The 15966-nt window shown below is 44.6% G+C and overlaps 2 non-coding genes and 1 pseudogene across 2 annotated transcripts; all 3 read right to left on the bottom strand.

Moving 5' to 3' along the window:
• Positions 1-352: 352 nt before the first annotated feature.
• On the bottom strand, positions 353-6516 carry LOC129397597 (uncharacterized; annotated as a pseudogene).
• On the bottom strand, positions 1025-1098 carry TRNAN-GUU (transfer RNA asparagine (anticodon GUU)). Its single transcript has one exon. It is a non-coding gene; the product is annotated as a tRNA-Asn (tRNA).
• A 1077-nt stretch (positions 6517-7593) lies between the features above and the next one.
• LOC129395143 (U1 spliceosomal RNA) lies at positions 7594-7757 on the bottom strand. The gene has a single exon (XR_008622639.2). It is a non-coding gene; the product is annotated as a U1 spliceosomal RNA (small nuclear RNA).
• Between the last annotated feature and the right edge of the window lie 8209 nt (positions 7758-15966).

Here is a 15966-nt window from a genome sequence, read left to right as displayed (position 1 = left end):
GAGGGCCACAAACTCCACTCTCAGATGATTGCTAATGCCACCATTTTATGAACATGGGCCCCATGGAGAGGCACGAAGCTCAATTGCACTTCTGCACATTTTTCCTCCTATAAATATTGCTATTGGAATATTATTTGGTACGGCTCCCATGAAAGATACATTTTCAGAATGTACTCAAATTAGAAGCATCATGTAAACCCTATAATGTAGGAATAGTGCATCAACTTCCCTACACTATAGAAATATCTGCGGTGTAGACATTTCCACAATGACCAAAGATATGTGTACAAGAAAGGTGGCTGCAGCATTCTTTGTAATCCTAAAACAATGAAACCTACCTCATCTCAAAAACTTTATTTTATTTTATTTTATTTTATTTTATTTTGTTTTATTTTTTGAGATGGAGTCTCGCTCTGTTGCCCAGGCGGGAGTGTAGCGGTGCAGCCTCCACTGGTGCAGCCTCCACTGCAGCCTCCACCTCCCAGGTTCAAATGATTCTCCTGCCTCAGAATCCCAAGTACCTGGGATTACAGGCACTTGCCACCATGCCTGGCTAACAAAAACATTTTGAAAAGGGTTAAATAAATCATGCACAAAGTGAGGAAAAATACTCTTTTCAAAAATGATGGAGAGGATCACTATGATGATGAATGATTCCACTTTTCACATTATTGATAGAGCAATCAGTAAATCCAGGCACATCCTCGGGATATTACTGACCTCCTATTATTAAAATATGAAAAAATGGAGGCATGTAAATTACTCGTTTAAGCGTATAACGGACTGAATTAGAATTTTATCACACCAGAAGTGGGTTCCTAGGTCTCTGTTTCAGGATTCCTGAGTTACACACGTATAAACCCAGGATTTCAGGAGATACCCGGTTAAGAATCCGGTCGGGGAGGTGGGCTGGCCCTTGACATGGATAAGTCACAAATTAGTGGCTTAGGACTCCAGGAAGATAAAATCTTCCCCATTTATCTAGTGATTGACAATGCATGAATACTTTAAAAGCTCGAACAAGCGTCCCTGGGTGGGCTCGAACCACCAACCTTTCGGTTAACAGCCGAACGCGCTAACCAATTGCGCCACAGAGACAGGTACTGTCAGTTCTACTGGGCGCTATAGGAAGGGCGCACGCACGAAACTTCCTCCGTCCCTTGCATCCTCAGGGCCCGCCCGGCAGGACGACTGAGCAAGGCCTTGGAAGACCGGAGAGATTGGAGCGGTAAGTCGCGCTGGTCACGTTGGACACCTGCGCGTTGGGAGATTCTGGAGCCGGAAGGATAGCCGAATGGCCTTCGCCCGCCCTGCCCCTCGCCTGCTTCAGAAACCCCCGGAAACGCCCCGGTTGAGACCCCGGCCCGAGCCGCCTGGGGGCCCTAGGGAGGCTGAACGCCCGGTGGCTCCCGGGATGGCTCTTCCCGTTCTTTGCGCCGCCTTCACCCAGTGAGGGAGCCTGTGCCCTCCCTGCCCAGTCGCTTTTGGGGCCGCTGCGGAGCTTCCGCTGCCATCTTCGGATCCTGTGTTCCGCACGGGGGCTCCACCAGGGCAGGGATCGTGGTGAGGGTGGCTCGTGGGTCCCCCTCGCGGGGAGCAGGGTCTGGCACTCACCAGGCCGCAGGACTAGGACTTGTCGAATGAATCCATCCTTTTAGCTTTTAGTCCTTTGAAGAGCCTTGAGAATGGAAATCATGAGAGATTTTTCCATGGGGAAGTTCCTTTTACAAAGCATTTATTTACGTTGACTTCTTGGCACCCCGCGGGGCGGCAACGGGCAGGGCCTCCAGTGCACCTTTTGCGCGGTGGAGCCGCGGGGGCTCAGCTGGGCGGTGGTCGGGTCCTGAGGCCGGAGGGCGGGAGCAGGGGAGGGGAAAAGCAAAAGCGGGGAAAGAAGCCGGGGAGCGGTGGACCAGACGTCCAGACCTCCTGAAAGGCTGGCGGGGAGGCACAGGCGGGATCTTCCGGAGGTGAGAATTTTTTTTTATTATAGCAGAATGGGGAGGAGTTGAGGAGAAAATGGAGATAGAACCTGAAAGAGCCCCAAACGCCAGAACCTGTAGCTCCCCAAGAATAAGATCTTCCAGAAGAACTAGACCCAAAACTAGCCGTTGGAGAACACCGAAATCCTTGGAGGAGCAACATCCGCATGACCCTCTGTGTTCCTTTAGGCAAAAGGACTTGCTTCCATTGTTTGTTCAATTGTTTGTGTTTGTTAAATAAATAAAACGATTTTCATGTACCTTTGAAATTACTTTGGCGCTACTATTTTATGATTACAAATAATGTGGCAGTGGTCATTCTTGTACACTTCTCATTGGCCATTTGTGTATTTCTATAGGGTAGAGGCCTGGAGAGCAGTTGCTCCAGCATAGGGATTACACAGTTTTTGTTTGTTTATTTATTTACTTATTTATTTTTGAGACAGAGTCTCGCTCTGTCACCCAGGCTGGAGTGCAGTGGCGCCATCTCAGCTCTCACTGCAACCTCCGCCTCCCAGGTTCAAGCGAATCTCCTGCTTCAGCCTCCCAAGTAGCTGAGATTACAGGTCCGTGCGAGCCACCACATCGGGCTAATTTTTGTATTTTTAGTAGAGACGGGGTTTCACCGTTTTGGCCAGGCCGGTCTCAAACTCCTGACCTCAAGTGATCTGCCTGCCTTGGCCTCTCAAAGTGCTGGGATTACAGGCATGAGCCACCGCACCCAGCGATTACATGTTTTTTTTATATATATCATTCTATTTTCTTTCCTTATTTGGCTTATTAGCTGTAACTCTTTCTTTTGTTATGTCAGTGATGGCTTTAGGGTCCCTAGAATACATCTTTATCCATCTGCCATCAAGTGACATTATACCTCCCCTTCTGGCCTTTATGCTAGTGTTGTCAGGGAATTTGATTTTGGACATGTTATAAACCCCAACATCCAAGTACGTACATAGCGATTTTCAGTCGTCTCCATTTCTTTGTGTAGGTTCAGATTTCTGTTTGGTATCCTTATCCTTAGGCCTGGAGGACTCCTTTCATATTTCTTGTAGTGTGGTTTGGTGAATTCTGTCATTTTTTTGTATGTCTTTAAATGTCCTGATTTCAGTCACATTTTTGAAAGATATTTCAATTTGGCATAGAATTCTAGAATAACTTTTTTTCTCTCAGTACTTTAGGATGCTGCCACTTTGACGCTTTGTCATGGACATATCTTTCCTGTTTTTGTAAACTTGGCACAAAGTGGGTTTCCTGTACTTGTTATATGATTTTTGGATTGTGTATTCAAATTAAAAGTATTAAATTAAAATTAAAATGGCCTGGGCGAGGTGGCTCACACCTGTAATCCCAGCACTTTGGGAAGGGGAGGCAGAGGATCGCTTGAGACCCAGAGTTGGAGACCACCCTGGGCAAGATAGCAAGACCGTGTGTGTGTGTGTGTGTGTGTGTGTGTGTGTGTGTGTGTGTGTGTGTATACACATAAATATGTATATATATTATATGAATGTATGTATATATAAGTCCTACAGTCACCATAAGTTCCACCAACAGTGCGCTTAAAGTAAAATGTGCCCAACCTGAGGCTCAAACCTACCTGCTGGCACGCAATTTGTGTTTGTGAGACAATCTCAACAGCATTTGCTTTTTCTGGCATAGTGGTTTTCCTGTTTTCTTCACATGTGAATGTCTTCAGTGCAAAACCTGTCAGAATTCATTTCCTTTGCTAAAATGTTTTAAAATAACTCTTACTTCAAGTAAGTGCATTAAAAATAAACTTCTCAGTTGCATCCCTGGAATCCATGGAAAGTCCAGGAGAGACAATCAAGTGCTACAGGATCAAGCCCAAACAGAACAGGACTAGGCATGGCTTCCTCACTAGGAGCCAGGCCAAAGTCATCTCCTTTGGTCTCCAATGGAGGCCAGAACTCGGTTCACCTGCAACGGGAGGACCTGGCCCAGAAGAGGTGGCCTTCATCTTCATGGTGCCTTCAGATAGGAAATCTAGGATTTCTTTTCTTCTCTTTGATCTACTTCCAACTCTCCCTTTTTATTTATTTATTTATTTATTTGAGACAGAGTCTTGCTGTGTTGCCCAGGCTAGAGTGCAGCGGGGCAGTCTCAGCTCACTGCAACCTCCGCCTCCTGGGTTCTAGAGATTCTCCTGCCTCAGCCTCCTGAGTAGCTGGGATTACAGGCGCCCGTCACCGCGCCCAGCTACTTGTTGTATTTTTAGTAGAGACAGGGTTTCACCATCTTGGCCAGGCTGGTCTCGAACTCGTGACCTCGTGATCCACCCACCTCGGCCTCCCAAAGTGCTGGGATTACAGGCGTGAGCCACCGCATCTGGCCCTCCCTTTCTATTTCTTCAAGACCTTTTTCGGATCCCTCCTGCGCAGGACCTAAACGAGTGGTGCCCTTACCCACCTGTCCCTCCCTGCCTGGTGTCTTCGGAGCCCTAGCTCACCTGGAACGTTACTGCCCGCCGGTGACAGCGAGAGGACCAAAGAGGACAGCGGGTGCGGTGGGAACCACAGAGTCACCGCGCACCTGCGCCTCGTGGGCTTCTCGCAAATTGAATAAACGCCCCCTGAAGCTTCTCTTCAAGTCACAGGGAAGGGGAAGGTGGCTGCCGACCCGGCGGGAGAAGCCGGCCCTGCCCCTGGTCCTTGAAGACAGGTTTGGCCAGGCTGATTTTGACTGGTAGGCCCAAAGAAAAGCCTCAAGGGCAGACCAAACTCCGACAGGCTCCGAGATTAAGGCTTTCAAATGTCTGATCGTTTTCAGCTTGGTCAGTAAAATCGATCCCGCCTTTATCAGGAGATTCCTTTGTCAAAGTTCAGAGACCTGGGGTTCCTGCTGCTTGCCACACAGAAAACCAATCATTGAGACGGTTATTGCCAAGGAAGAGGCTTTAATAGGGTGCTGCAGCGGAGGAGATGAGAACTCAGTCTCAAATCCATCTCCCTGACCAACCAAAACTAGAGGCTTAGATGGCAGGGAAAAAATGTGACAATGTGTAAGAAAACAGGAACTAGACCAGGCGCGGTGGCTCACGCCTGTAATCCCAGCACTTTGGGAGGCCGAGGCGGGCGGATCACGAGGTCAGGAGATCGAGACCATCCTGGCTAACACGGTGAAACCCCGTCTCTACTAGAAATACGAAAAGAAATTAGCCGGGCGTGGTGGCGGGCGCCTGTAGTCCCAGCTACTCGGGAGGCTGAGGCAGGAGAATGGCGTGAACCCGGGAGGCGGAGCTTGCAGTGAGCCAAGATAGCGCCACTGCACTCCAGCCTGGGAGGCAGAGGGAGACTCTGTCTCAAAAAGAAAAGAAAAAAAAGAAAAGAAAAGAAAGAAAACAGGAACTAGGGAGGGGCAAGGAAGCAATCAGGATGAATGAGGGGTCCGGCATCTCATTGTCTGGGTGACTTTCAGTTCTTTGATATCTTTTTTGAGAGGCCTGAAGGAAGGAACTCAAATAAAACAAATATCGAGTTTCAAACTTTCAGATCAGAAGGGTCCATTTCTATGTTTATCCAAAAATCTACATATGGGACTATTGGGTGGGTTTCAGACCAAGAAAGAGTGTGCATATCAAAGTCTGCGGTTAACCAAAGAGAAAACATAATTTTCCGACCAATAGGATGTGTAGGGGTCAAACAACGACCAGCCTACAGTACTGTTTATTGGCCTGAGCATACGGAAGGATGAAGTTGCACCAGCGAAATGGGATTAAGCTGCCGGTGCGGGCTGGGCGCGGTAGCTCACACCTGTAATCCCAGCACTCTGGGAGGCTGAGGTGGGTGGATCACTTGAGATCAGGAGTTTGAGACCAGCTTGACCAACATGGTGAAACCTCGTCTCTAATAAAAACACAAAAATTAGCCGGGCGTCATGGCGGGCACCTGTAGTCCCAGTTACTAGGGAGGCCGAGGCAGGAGAATTGCTTGAACCCGGGAGATGGAGGTTTTAATGAGCCGAAATTGCGCCACTGCCCTCCAGCCCGGGCAACAGACCGAGACACCTTCTCAAGCAAAAATAAAAACAAAAAGCTGCAGGTGGAAAAAAAGTCTGGATTTTGGTTCAGAGCCCCTGGGGCCTTCCTCAGTAGTTTTCTCTTTCCTTGAAAAAGGAAGCCTGTCTCAGTCTCTGCATCTCTCTGAGTCCTTTTGGAGATTGAGGATGGTGAGGTCTCAGTGCTTGGCCCCCTTCTAACTCTGGGTACCTCCCCTCCTGTGGGTCAACCTGGTCCAGTGCACAGGCCCCAGCTCCGACGACCATCTCCCCCCTACCCTTTGCTCCCAGCAAAGGCCATTTCTAGGTCAGTTGTGAGGTACAGCCAGGACAGGGAAGCTCGCTCTGAGATTTTTGGCTCTCGAAGGCCTTGAGCGCTGTGGTTCTGCAGAACGCTGTCTGCCTCTTGTGGAGGAACTGACACCCGCTGGAGAAAGTGTGGAGGGAAGCGAGGGCTGCACCTGCACGCAGGAGCTGAGGCAAGCGGCGGTTCCCAGCTCTCAGTGCAAAAGACATTTGTCATCCGAGAGGCTGGACTCAGTTATTAAAATTTTCAATTTTGTCAATAAAAACCGAATGGAAATTTGTTTTCTTACTTGTAGAAACCTCCTCACAAGACCTCCCATCTTACATTCCAGGGAGAATTAGCAGGGTATTCCGCCAAGACATAGGTTAGACTGCGGTTCTGATCTGCAGGCCTCGATGCCCTGTGCCGGGGCACCAGGGCACGGGCAAAGCCCTCCCCCTACACAAAGCAAGGGTGTTACATCTACAACTGAACGGGGACACTAAGAGCCCCCAACATGCACGGTTTTCATTCCAAAGAAAACCACCAGTTCTGAGTACAATTTCCACCTGGCTCTATTAACTGAGTACACGTTTCCCCAGCACAGAAATCCTACAAACTCCCGTGAATGCTGTGGTGAAAAGCAGGAGCTGCCAGGGCAAGATGGATCGCACCTGTAATCCCAGCACTTCAGAAGGCTGGGCGGACCACTTGAGCCCAGGAGTTGGAGCCCAGCCTGAGCAGAATGGTGAAACCGCTACGAAAAAAGAAAAAGAAAGGAAAGAGAAAGAGAAAGAAAAGAAAAAAAAAAAAAGAGAAAAAACTAGCCGGGTGTGGTGGCGTGTGGTTGTCCTACTCGGGAGCCTGAGATGGGAAGATCGCGCCACTTCTCCAGCCTGGACGGTACAGCGAGACTTGTCTCAGGGAGGGGGGGGAAAAAAAACAACAAAAAAAACAGAGGCTAAGAGGTAACTCCGAGGATGACAGAAAACACCAGAGTTTTTAAGAGATGTTAGAAGCCCTGGGAGCACTGAACAAACCAGAAAGCTCCCGATGCTTGATCCCTGAGCTCCACCTAGCAAGTACCGCGGCAGCTAACCTGGGAGACCACCCCAACCAACAGAGACTGAAATTCGCCCCCCAAGAGAGGAAGTGGATAGTTCTAAGCTGTCCCCAAACATGACCTCACAAACGAAAACTAACCGTTGCGAACGGAAACAACTGACCGGACAGAACACAGCCACAAGACACGAGCCCGCACCCTGAATTACAAAAACACTTTGGGCTCACCTACTATTCACACCACAAAAGCACCAGGGGAAAGCGCGAACGTAGTCCCCCACTACCACAAATCATGCAATCGAGTTTCCCACCTTTGGGGAAATCGCAGGGGTCAGCACATACGGAGTACAATGGATAAGCCTCACCCTGGGAAAACCACCTTCGTGATGGTGGTATTTCTCCTGCCAGGTAAGTATGAGCTCTTGCACCTCCGCCCCGCCACAGCCTCACACGCTTCACCCTTTACACGCACGGTCACTTGACCCGCGCACCCCCCCCCCCCCCCCCAGCCCTCCTAGCCCTGACACACAGCTGGGACTCTCAGGTCCGACCAGCGGTCCTGAACCCGCTCCCACGGCACGGGAACTCCTTCGTGGCGAAGCAGCAGCCCCTGCTCTGCCTCATCTACATAGAAATCGCCCTATCCGTGATGTCACCGACAGCGCCTTTCCCAGTCCCCGTCTGCTCTTCCGCCCCATCCTCCGCCGACTCAGCCGATCAACCCGCTGCCGGAGCTGGCGGAGGAAGTGACGTCTGTCTCTTTCTCCTTTTCCTCCTGCCATTGTCCTTTGGGGAGGTGCGCAGAGACCCCGCGTCTGGTCTCCCCCTAAGACTGTGGTACTTGATCTGTGTCGTGCAGAGAACCCTTCTGGCGGCCAACAGGAAGCTTGTGCACCCTTCTTCAGATAATGTCTTTTAATGCGCAGACTTGAACGTTTAGGATTACAAGGAAAACCGGTTCCTTTCAAACCTGTTTATCTTTGTGATGTAGCATTCCGCTTAAAGTTGAAAGCCGTTCAATGTCAGAGAGAAAACATATCTATGAAACCAGAGAGGCTGCTCAGATGGGTTGCAAACTAGCCATCCTTACTGGTTTTACCACTAGAAGTGTTACAAAGACAGTTGTCCAATTTTATGAATCTTGAAGGGTTTTTTGTTGTTGTTGTTATTTCAAATACAGTGTAATACAAAAATATGTGGCCCCCGCAGAGACGATTGGACACTCTCAGGCATGGTGATGGAGTTTGTCATCTCTTCCACGGCCATCTCAGAACCTTAGTGCTTACCTCATATTAGTATTTTATATTCTCCAAAGACACAAAAATAATCCCAATTTGACAAAACAAACAAACAAACAGAAAAACATCTAAGGCATATCTTATTTGAGGCGCTTAACAAATGACTGGATCATCTCCCTTGTATATAACCCAGAAAACACTGTGAAGTAGAGCAAAATTGGAAAGCCCAAGTCAAAGACCATTTGCAAATTTCAAGTAGATTCCAGTCTGTTGCTCAAATCACAAAACATGAAATGGAGGGGTCTCCCTTGGAGACCATAAAGTCTGTGACATGGTGGCCAGTTGGGTCACTGGAAAACATGGCAAAATATTGAAAATGAGGGATTAGGCGAGAGTGTAGCAACTGAACACTAAATGCTTGATCCAGGTGCCATTCCCTGGATACTGACAGGGAGACACATTGTCCAGGTAATACTGGAAAAATACTTTCTATAGTGTAAACCACAAATAAAATTCCAAGCCCCTCAACTATTTGAATGCACCCCTCCTCTCAGCCAGGGTCATTCCAAAGTTAACCTGAAAAACTGGTTCAGACCATGATGGGAAGTAGGGGTCAGATATGCCTCATTATACCCTCCTTCCTTTGGAATTCAGGCACAACTGACCAGCACATCCGACCAGGCCCAACTGACATTACAACAGCGATCTTAAGACTTTTTGTAGCAATAAGACACCAAACTCCAGGCTGACGCTAGTGTAGCATTACATGACAGATAGCAGGCCCTGAAAGAAATAAAAATATTTTACCCTAAAATACATTTTTTATCATATTTTGAAATGTCCCTACAAAGTTGTCTCTTGTGGGGAAAGTCTACATGCTATAGGGAATCCCTTTCCAGGCCTTTTCCCTAATCTGGGCACCTTTTTAAGTCTGATAAGAAACATTTACAATCAATTCTCTCTGAAGCCTGCTACCTGGAGGCTTCATCTGCATAATAAGAACAACCCCTTAACACAGAGACTCCCGTCTATGGATTCCAGGTCTTTAGATAAACTCTTTCCACCAATTGCCAATCAAAGTATCAGAAAATAACGGCTGGAAACTATGTAATTATGCATATATATGAGTAGAATTTTGGGGGTGGGCACAGTGGCTCATGCCTGTAATCCCAGCACTCCCTCAGGAGGCTGGCAGATTGCCTGAGTCCGGGAGTTTCAGACCAGCCTGGGAAACATGGTGAAACCCCATCTCTACAAAAAAAAAAAAAAAAAAAAAAAAAATTAGCCAGGCATGGTGGTGAGCACCTGTGGTCCCAGCTACTCAGGAGGCTGAGGTGGGAGGATTACTTGAGCCTGGGAGGTGAAGGTTGCAGTGACCCAAGCTTGCAACACTGCACTTCAGCCTGGATGACAGAGGAATGGGCCTTCACTAGACACTGAACCTGCTGGCAACTTGATCTTGGACTGACCATCCTCCATAACTGTGAGCAATAAATTTTTGTTGTTTATAAGTTACTCACTCTGTGGTATTTTGTTATAGCAGCACAACTGGATTAGGACATCAACCTGACCTTAAGAAATCATCTCAATTCAGTCTTGGCTCTGGTGGGAAACAAGGGGCACACTCGGATGTGTGATTTAAAGAGAGTTGTGGTTTTTTTTTTTTTTTTTTTTTGAGATGGAGTCTCGCTCTGCCGCCCAGGCTGGAGTGCAGTGGTGCCATCTCGGCTCACTGCAAGCTCCACCTCCCGGGTTCACGCCATTCTCCTGCCTCAGCCTCCCGAGTAGCTGGGACTACAGGCACCCGCTACCACACCCAGCTAATTTTTTGTATTTTTAGTAGAGAGCGGGTTTCACCACGTTGGCCAGGATGGTCTCAATCTCTTGACCTCCCAAAGTGCTGGGATTACAGGCGTGAGCCACCGCGCCCGGCCTAAAGAGAGTTTTATGAAGAGAATATTTATAAATATAATATGGACAGGATCAAAACAACCCAACCAAGGACTGAGAGGCGCTCAGAATCTGGAATCAGCAGAGAAGTTGTATTGCCTCTAGGACTGGATTGTTGTATAAGTCTGTTCAGGTTGCCATAACAACCTGGACAGGACCGTAGTCCTGTCCAGTGATCCTCCCCAAGACAACAGTTCTCTCTAGTAACTATGGTTTTCCTTTCTCATTTCAATTGCCACCTCAATTGACTGAAATGTGAACACCAACTCCCGCACTTAAATGTTGAAGCCCTAACACCCACTGTGATGATTTATGCAGCTGGGGCCTTTGAGAGGTAATCAGGATTAAAAGAGGTTATGAGAGTGGTGTCCTCATGCTGAGATTAATGCCATTACAAGAAGAGAGAAACTAGAAAGCTTGTTTGTCCGCCTTCCCCCTGGTGCACGAAGAAATGGTCACATGGGCACACAGTGAATCTACAGCCACTTACAGGCCATAGGAAGAGACCTTAGGAAGAAATCCGCTTTGCTACCACCTTTATCTTGGACTTCCCAACTTCCAGAAGTGTGAGAAATACATTTCTATAGTTTAAGCCACTTGGTGTATGGTATCTTGTTATGGCAACCTGAACAGACTTATACAACAATTAAGTTGCCTTTCCACTGATGGACTTAGACACAATCTCTTTCCCAAAAAAGAGCTATATTTAGCTACTTTTCTTTTGCATATTGTTCCATTTGCAGCCACACTATTTGTCTTCCCCCACACCACTTCTATCACCAGGAATCCATTTTCCTTGTTTTCTTTTTAATATCGGGAGCCTCTGCTCACTGCACTGCATAGTCCTTGGGGCTTTTTTTAAACTTTATTTTTAACAATCATTTGAGCAGAAAGTAGCCAATTCAGTTCTTTAATTTCCCATTTTATTCTTGGTTTTGAAACTGACCTGATTGTGTCCCTTTTGTTATGACCAGTTACTTAGAAGCCATACAGCCCACAAGGTACCCTTGGGTATAAATCCAACTTCTTCATTTTAATGGTGAGAAACCAAAAGCCCATGTTTCCTGATTTCTGGCCCAGCACTGGAACCGTTTTCATGGTCAATTCATCATACATTTTAATAGTGATATTTTATATTTGCATAATGTTATTGCCTTTGCAATGGGCTTTCACATCTATCTTCTCATGTGTATATAGTTTAAAGGCCATTTTTACCCACTATCTCCTAATCATATCGACCACAGCCTCAGGAATTGTCTGCTCTATTATTTCACTTGCCTGTCTGGGTTCTTGGGCAACAGCATAGAATCCTGCACTGTGTTTTCCCTCACGCTTTCTCACCCTCTGCAGAACAAATTTTTGTTACATGCCTTATTATCATGGTAATATTGGCCTTCAGTCCTGTATAGAAGCATTAAAAATGTGCGTAATGTATATCCTTTTCAAATGTTATCCTAAGAAGCATCTTTTGGAGTTAAGGAGAGTTAGATGAATAAAGAAAGAATATAGTTTTTCCTAAACAAACCCACTAAGAAAATCATGGAAAGAATTATGACAACTATGAAAATGAAGGAGGTATACTTTGTCAACAAAAGCAAAATAACCAAGCTACTCTTAGACATAATCTCATGTTATCTTTCTGTAGTGCTCTAGCATTTTCTAAGCCTTTTCACACACTGTTATCTCTTTTTTTCTTTCTCCTTCTAGAAATTAATTATGACTTTTCCTTTCAAAAATGAAGGACTTTTTTTTTTTTACTCTTTTCATTTTTTCCTGAGACCATATGTCAAAGGGAATGTGAGGAACAACTTTGGTGTGGTAATAGCCAAATTTCTCCAGGTCTGCTCCTCAAGCTTGCAAAGTCAAGACTGGCAGAAGTGGTGATTTTTACCTGGGTATCCTGAGAACCTTGCACAGTCCTTATCACATGCAGGTGTTCAGAGTGTGCAAATAAATGAAGAAATGTGAGATTGTGATGATATTTTCATGGCATGCTTTTTTTCCACACTTCCTCATGCAGCCCAACATCCTCTACACTGTGTTGTTCTACCCGTTTAAGTGATTTACCACTTCTCCATTAAGCCAACTTAAACCATGTTGCCTTCAACTCAACATTGATTGATCCCCAATACAGTCCTGTAGGGAGGCAAGAAAACTTACAAACGAAGTGGTAAAGAAAGAGAGAGATTAAGCAATTTGCCTCAAATCTCATAACCACTAGGTGATAAATCTTCAACTAGAACTCAAATATCTGGCTGAGAATTCAGTGCTCTTTTCATTTAAATCACATTGCTTCATAAAAATAGATCTGCAGGAAGAATAAAAATGTCCAAAGTGCAATGAGACAGAGAAGATAATATGGAGACAGACATATTGCACAGAAAGCATTTGACCATATGTCTGCCTGATCCCCTTCATGTGTCTTGTTCATAACTTACTTTACTCGGGCAGCAGGAGATAGCATAACAACTGTCAGAGTGAATTTAGGCCACAGTTTTGTGTTGCTGAATGTGTTGAGTCATTTCCCTTAGTTCACATTTCTACCTAACTTTATCTTTTAAGTCATGATCATGGCTTTAATCTCTTATTTATTTTGACTCTTGAGATTTTGTAGCCATTATCCAAATAAAACATTTATTTTCACTCGTGAGTCCCTAATCCTTCCTCAATGGAATTAGCTATTTATTTGATGCAATAGCTAGACCAGTAGGGTTAAAAATGCTTTTATAAAGACATTAATAGCTGGGTATGGTGATGTGCACCTAGGGAGGCTATGGCAGGAAGATCACTTGAGTCCATGAGTTTGAGGCCAATGCCTTCGCAACATAGTGAGACCCTGTCTTTAAAGTAAAAATTTAAAAATTAAAAGAAAAGACATTTAAAAAGGCTGTTTACCAAAATGATGGTTAATTGACAGAAAATAGAAACTGAAACTAGAAATCATTGCCATCAGCTTTCTCTAATGTGTACTTGATCCTTTTCTCCCTGTGATGGAAGTCGAAAGACTTTTTGTTTTTTTTTAATCCACTACTGTTCAAATGAGAATAAACAGCCAAATGACTGAATTAGTTGGTAGACATAATTCCTAGTCTTCAATTATTTTTATATTCTTTTGTAATACAGTCATTATTTTTTCAGACTTCTATATTATTGCATTTAACCAATCCCCAAATAGGGAGATGTTGTGTAATTTTTCTATTATTTACAGTTCCTTGATTATAATCTTTTATTTGAAAAGATTATATATTTATATTAAAACTCAGTTTCTTTCTTACATATAAATATTATTAGTAGTCTAAAAATGTCACTCTCAATAAACAGGATGAGTCAACTTGAGGACTAGAGAATCAGGTAGTCAACATCAGAGAACTGGTTTAGCAAACAGAAGGGGCCTACCCAGATAGAGAGAAGTCAGGCAGGGCTGTGCTGTGAAAATATTAGAGAAGCTTGATGGGAGGCCTAATATAGTTTGTCTTTACACCTGTATATTTTGCTTCTTGCATCTGCTTCAATGCCCTCTGTCATTTATTATAACTAGATTTATTGTTCCAATAGATTTGTACTACAGTCAGAACAAACAAATCACTGGATCCAGCAGAAGCCTTAGATATATGACATAACAGAGATTTGCACAAAGATTTGCCCCATTGCCTTCTTGAATTTCTCTTATCATCAATCCATCTAGCTGGAGCTCTCTGATGACCTTCAGAGGTCAGTATAATTTTAGTAAGATTTTAACTGAAGGATAGCATTGATGTCCAGTGACCTTCAGACATGTTTATAATCGAGAAGCCACTCCCCCTGTTGAATGATAACCTCTTCCATGAATTACCAAACCAACGGTGCTCACATTCTGATTAACCATTGATTCCCATAAACCCAGCTTCCCCCAACACTGATGATCTAAATAACCTGAATTATTTGCATTGCCTTATCAATTCCATCTCATTTCCTGTCTTGGTGGTTTTGCTCACACTGCTTCTATGTGGAATGTCCGTATGTAGCCACTCGAGTTTCCACCTCATCGTTCCATCATCTGTAGTCTCTATACACTATCCATCATCAAGACTAATGTGAGCTGACTTTCCTCCAAAAAGCTTTCCCTGAACTTATTCTGAAATAACGTTTTTCTCTGCTAACTTACCATTTGTCACGTTAGTATACAGCTTCTCTAACTGTCATGAAATGAAATAAATGGGAAGAAGATGAAACTTGAAAAGAAATCTGCTTCTTAAGGCAGGCTCTGGGGGAATAGCCCTGGCTGGAGGTAATGTAAGGTCTAGATGGTGTTTTTAGAATCTGAAGACTGCAACACCAAACACAACAAGTATAAGCCTAGGCAAGCTGTCAGTGCCGGGCCTAAAATTAGGTATTTCAACAAGTGGATGAATCAATTTGGGGAATTGTATTAGTAAACAGAGGAAGCCCGTCCAGTAAAAGGGAGAGTAAGCAGGGATGCAATTTAAAACTATTGAGGAAAAATGGCTAAGAAATAGTAAAATTAACACATGGCCTAAAATATTAAGAAATTAAGCCTGTTACAGAATTACTGACCTGGCTAGTATATAGGAGCATTAACAACACAAAAACAGATTAGGTCGGGATTAGCAGTGGGGGTGAAATAATCTTCAGGGCTGAACTACTGAGCTAGAAATATTTAAATCCTCCTTGCAGATGAAAACTATAGAGGACAATTTATTGGTTCAGCATGAATTTCTGGTCTTCTGTTAAGAAATACGCTCTTTCATTGAAAGCGAACATTGAGGCAGTAAACTCCAAATACAGCTGCAGGTACTATCTCCTGCTGATTTGTGTGTATAGAGCATGAAAGAAAGGCTCAGAAACAAAAGCATGTTGGAAAAATAAGCAGAAGGAGGCATTTACTTGCAAAGAAATGTGAGGAAGTCAGTCTTCAAAAGAACTGCCCAAAAAATTAAAAAAATAGAACTTTTTAAAACAAACAATATTATGAAGACTATAGGGTTTATATTAATCTCTTCATGGCAGAAAACAGCAATTTTATCATGGTTATTGTATTCAGAAAGTTCATGACATATCTTCAGACAATAAACAGCATTGTAAAGTCAAGGATAAAGTGATTTTCATTAAGGAGTTAGCAACTCTCAGGAAATGCTCAAGGTTTTATTCATTTGGAGGACTGCAGGTAGACAGAGAGACCCTTTTATTGTTTCTTTATGTCAGAGTGCAGAGTTTTTTTTTCTCTGTTTCTTCAGCAGTGCGACATGATGAATGGGCTGACAATGGTGTCAGGCCCAGATGTCACTTTGGTTTTTACATTTCATCTTGCGGTCATGTTTCCTTCTCTACAGGACATGTTTGTCTACCTACATTTGCTGAACAATGTTCCTAATCAGTACTATTGATTTTACATTTTAATTTGATCCATTTTATTTGCACAGATCTAAGAAGTGTTGAT

Source organism: Pan paniscus, chromosome 1, assembly GCF_029289425.2.
Source record: "Pan paniscus chromosome 1, NHGRI_mPanPan1-v2.0_pri, whole genome shotgun sequence".
Classification (NCBI taxonomy): domain Eukaryota; kingdom Metazoa; phylum Chordata; class Mammalia; order Primates; family Hominidae; genus Pan; species Pan paniscus.
This window is presented reverse-complemented; position numbering and strand designations above follow the sequence as displayed.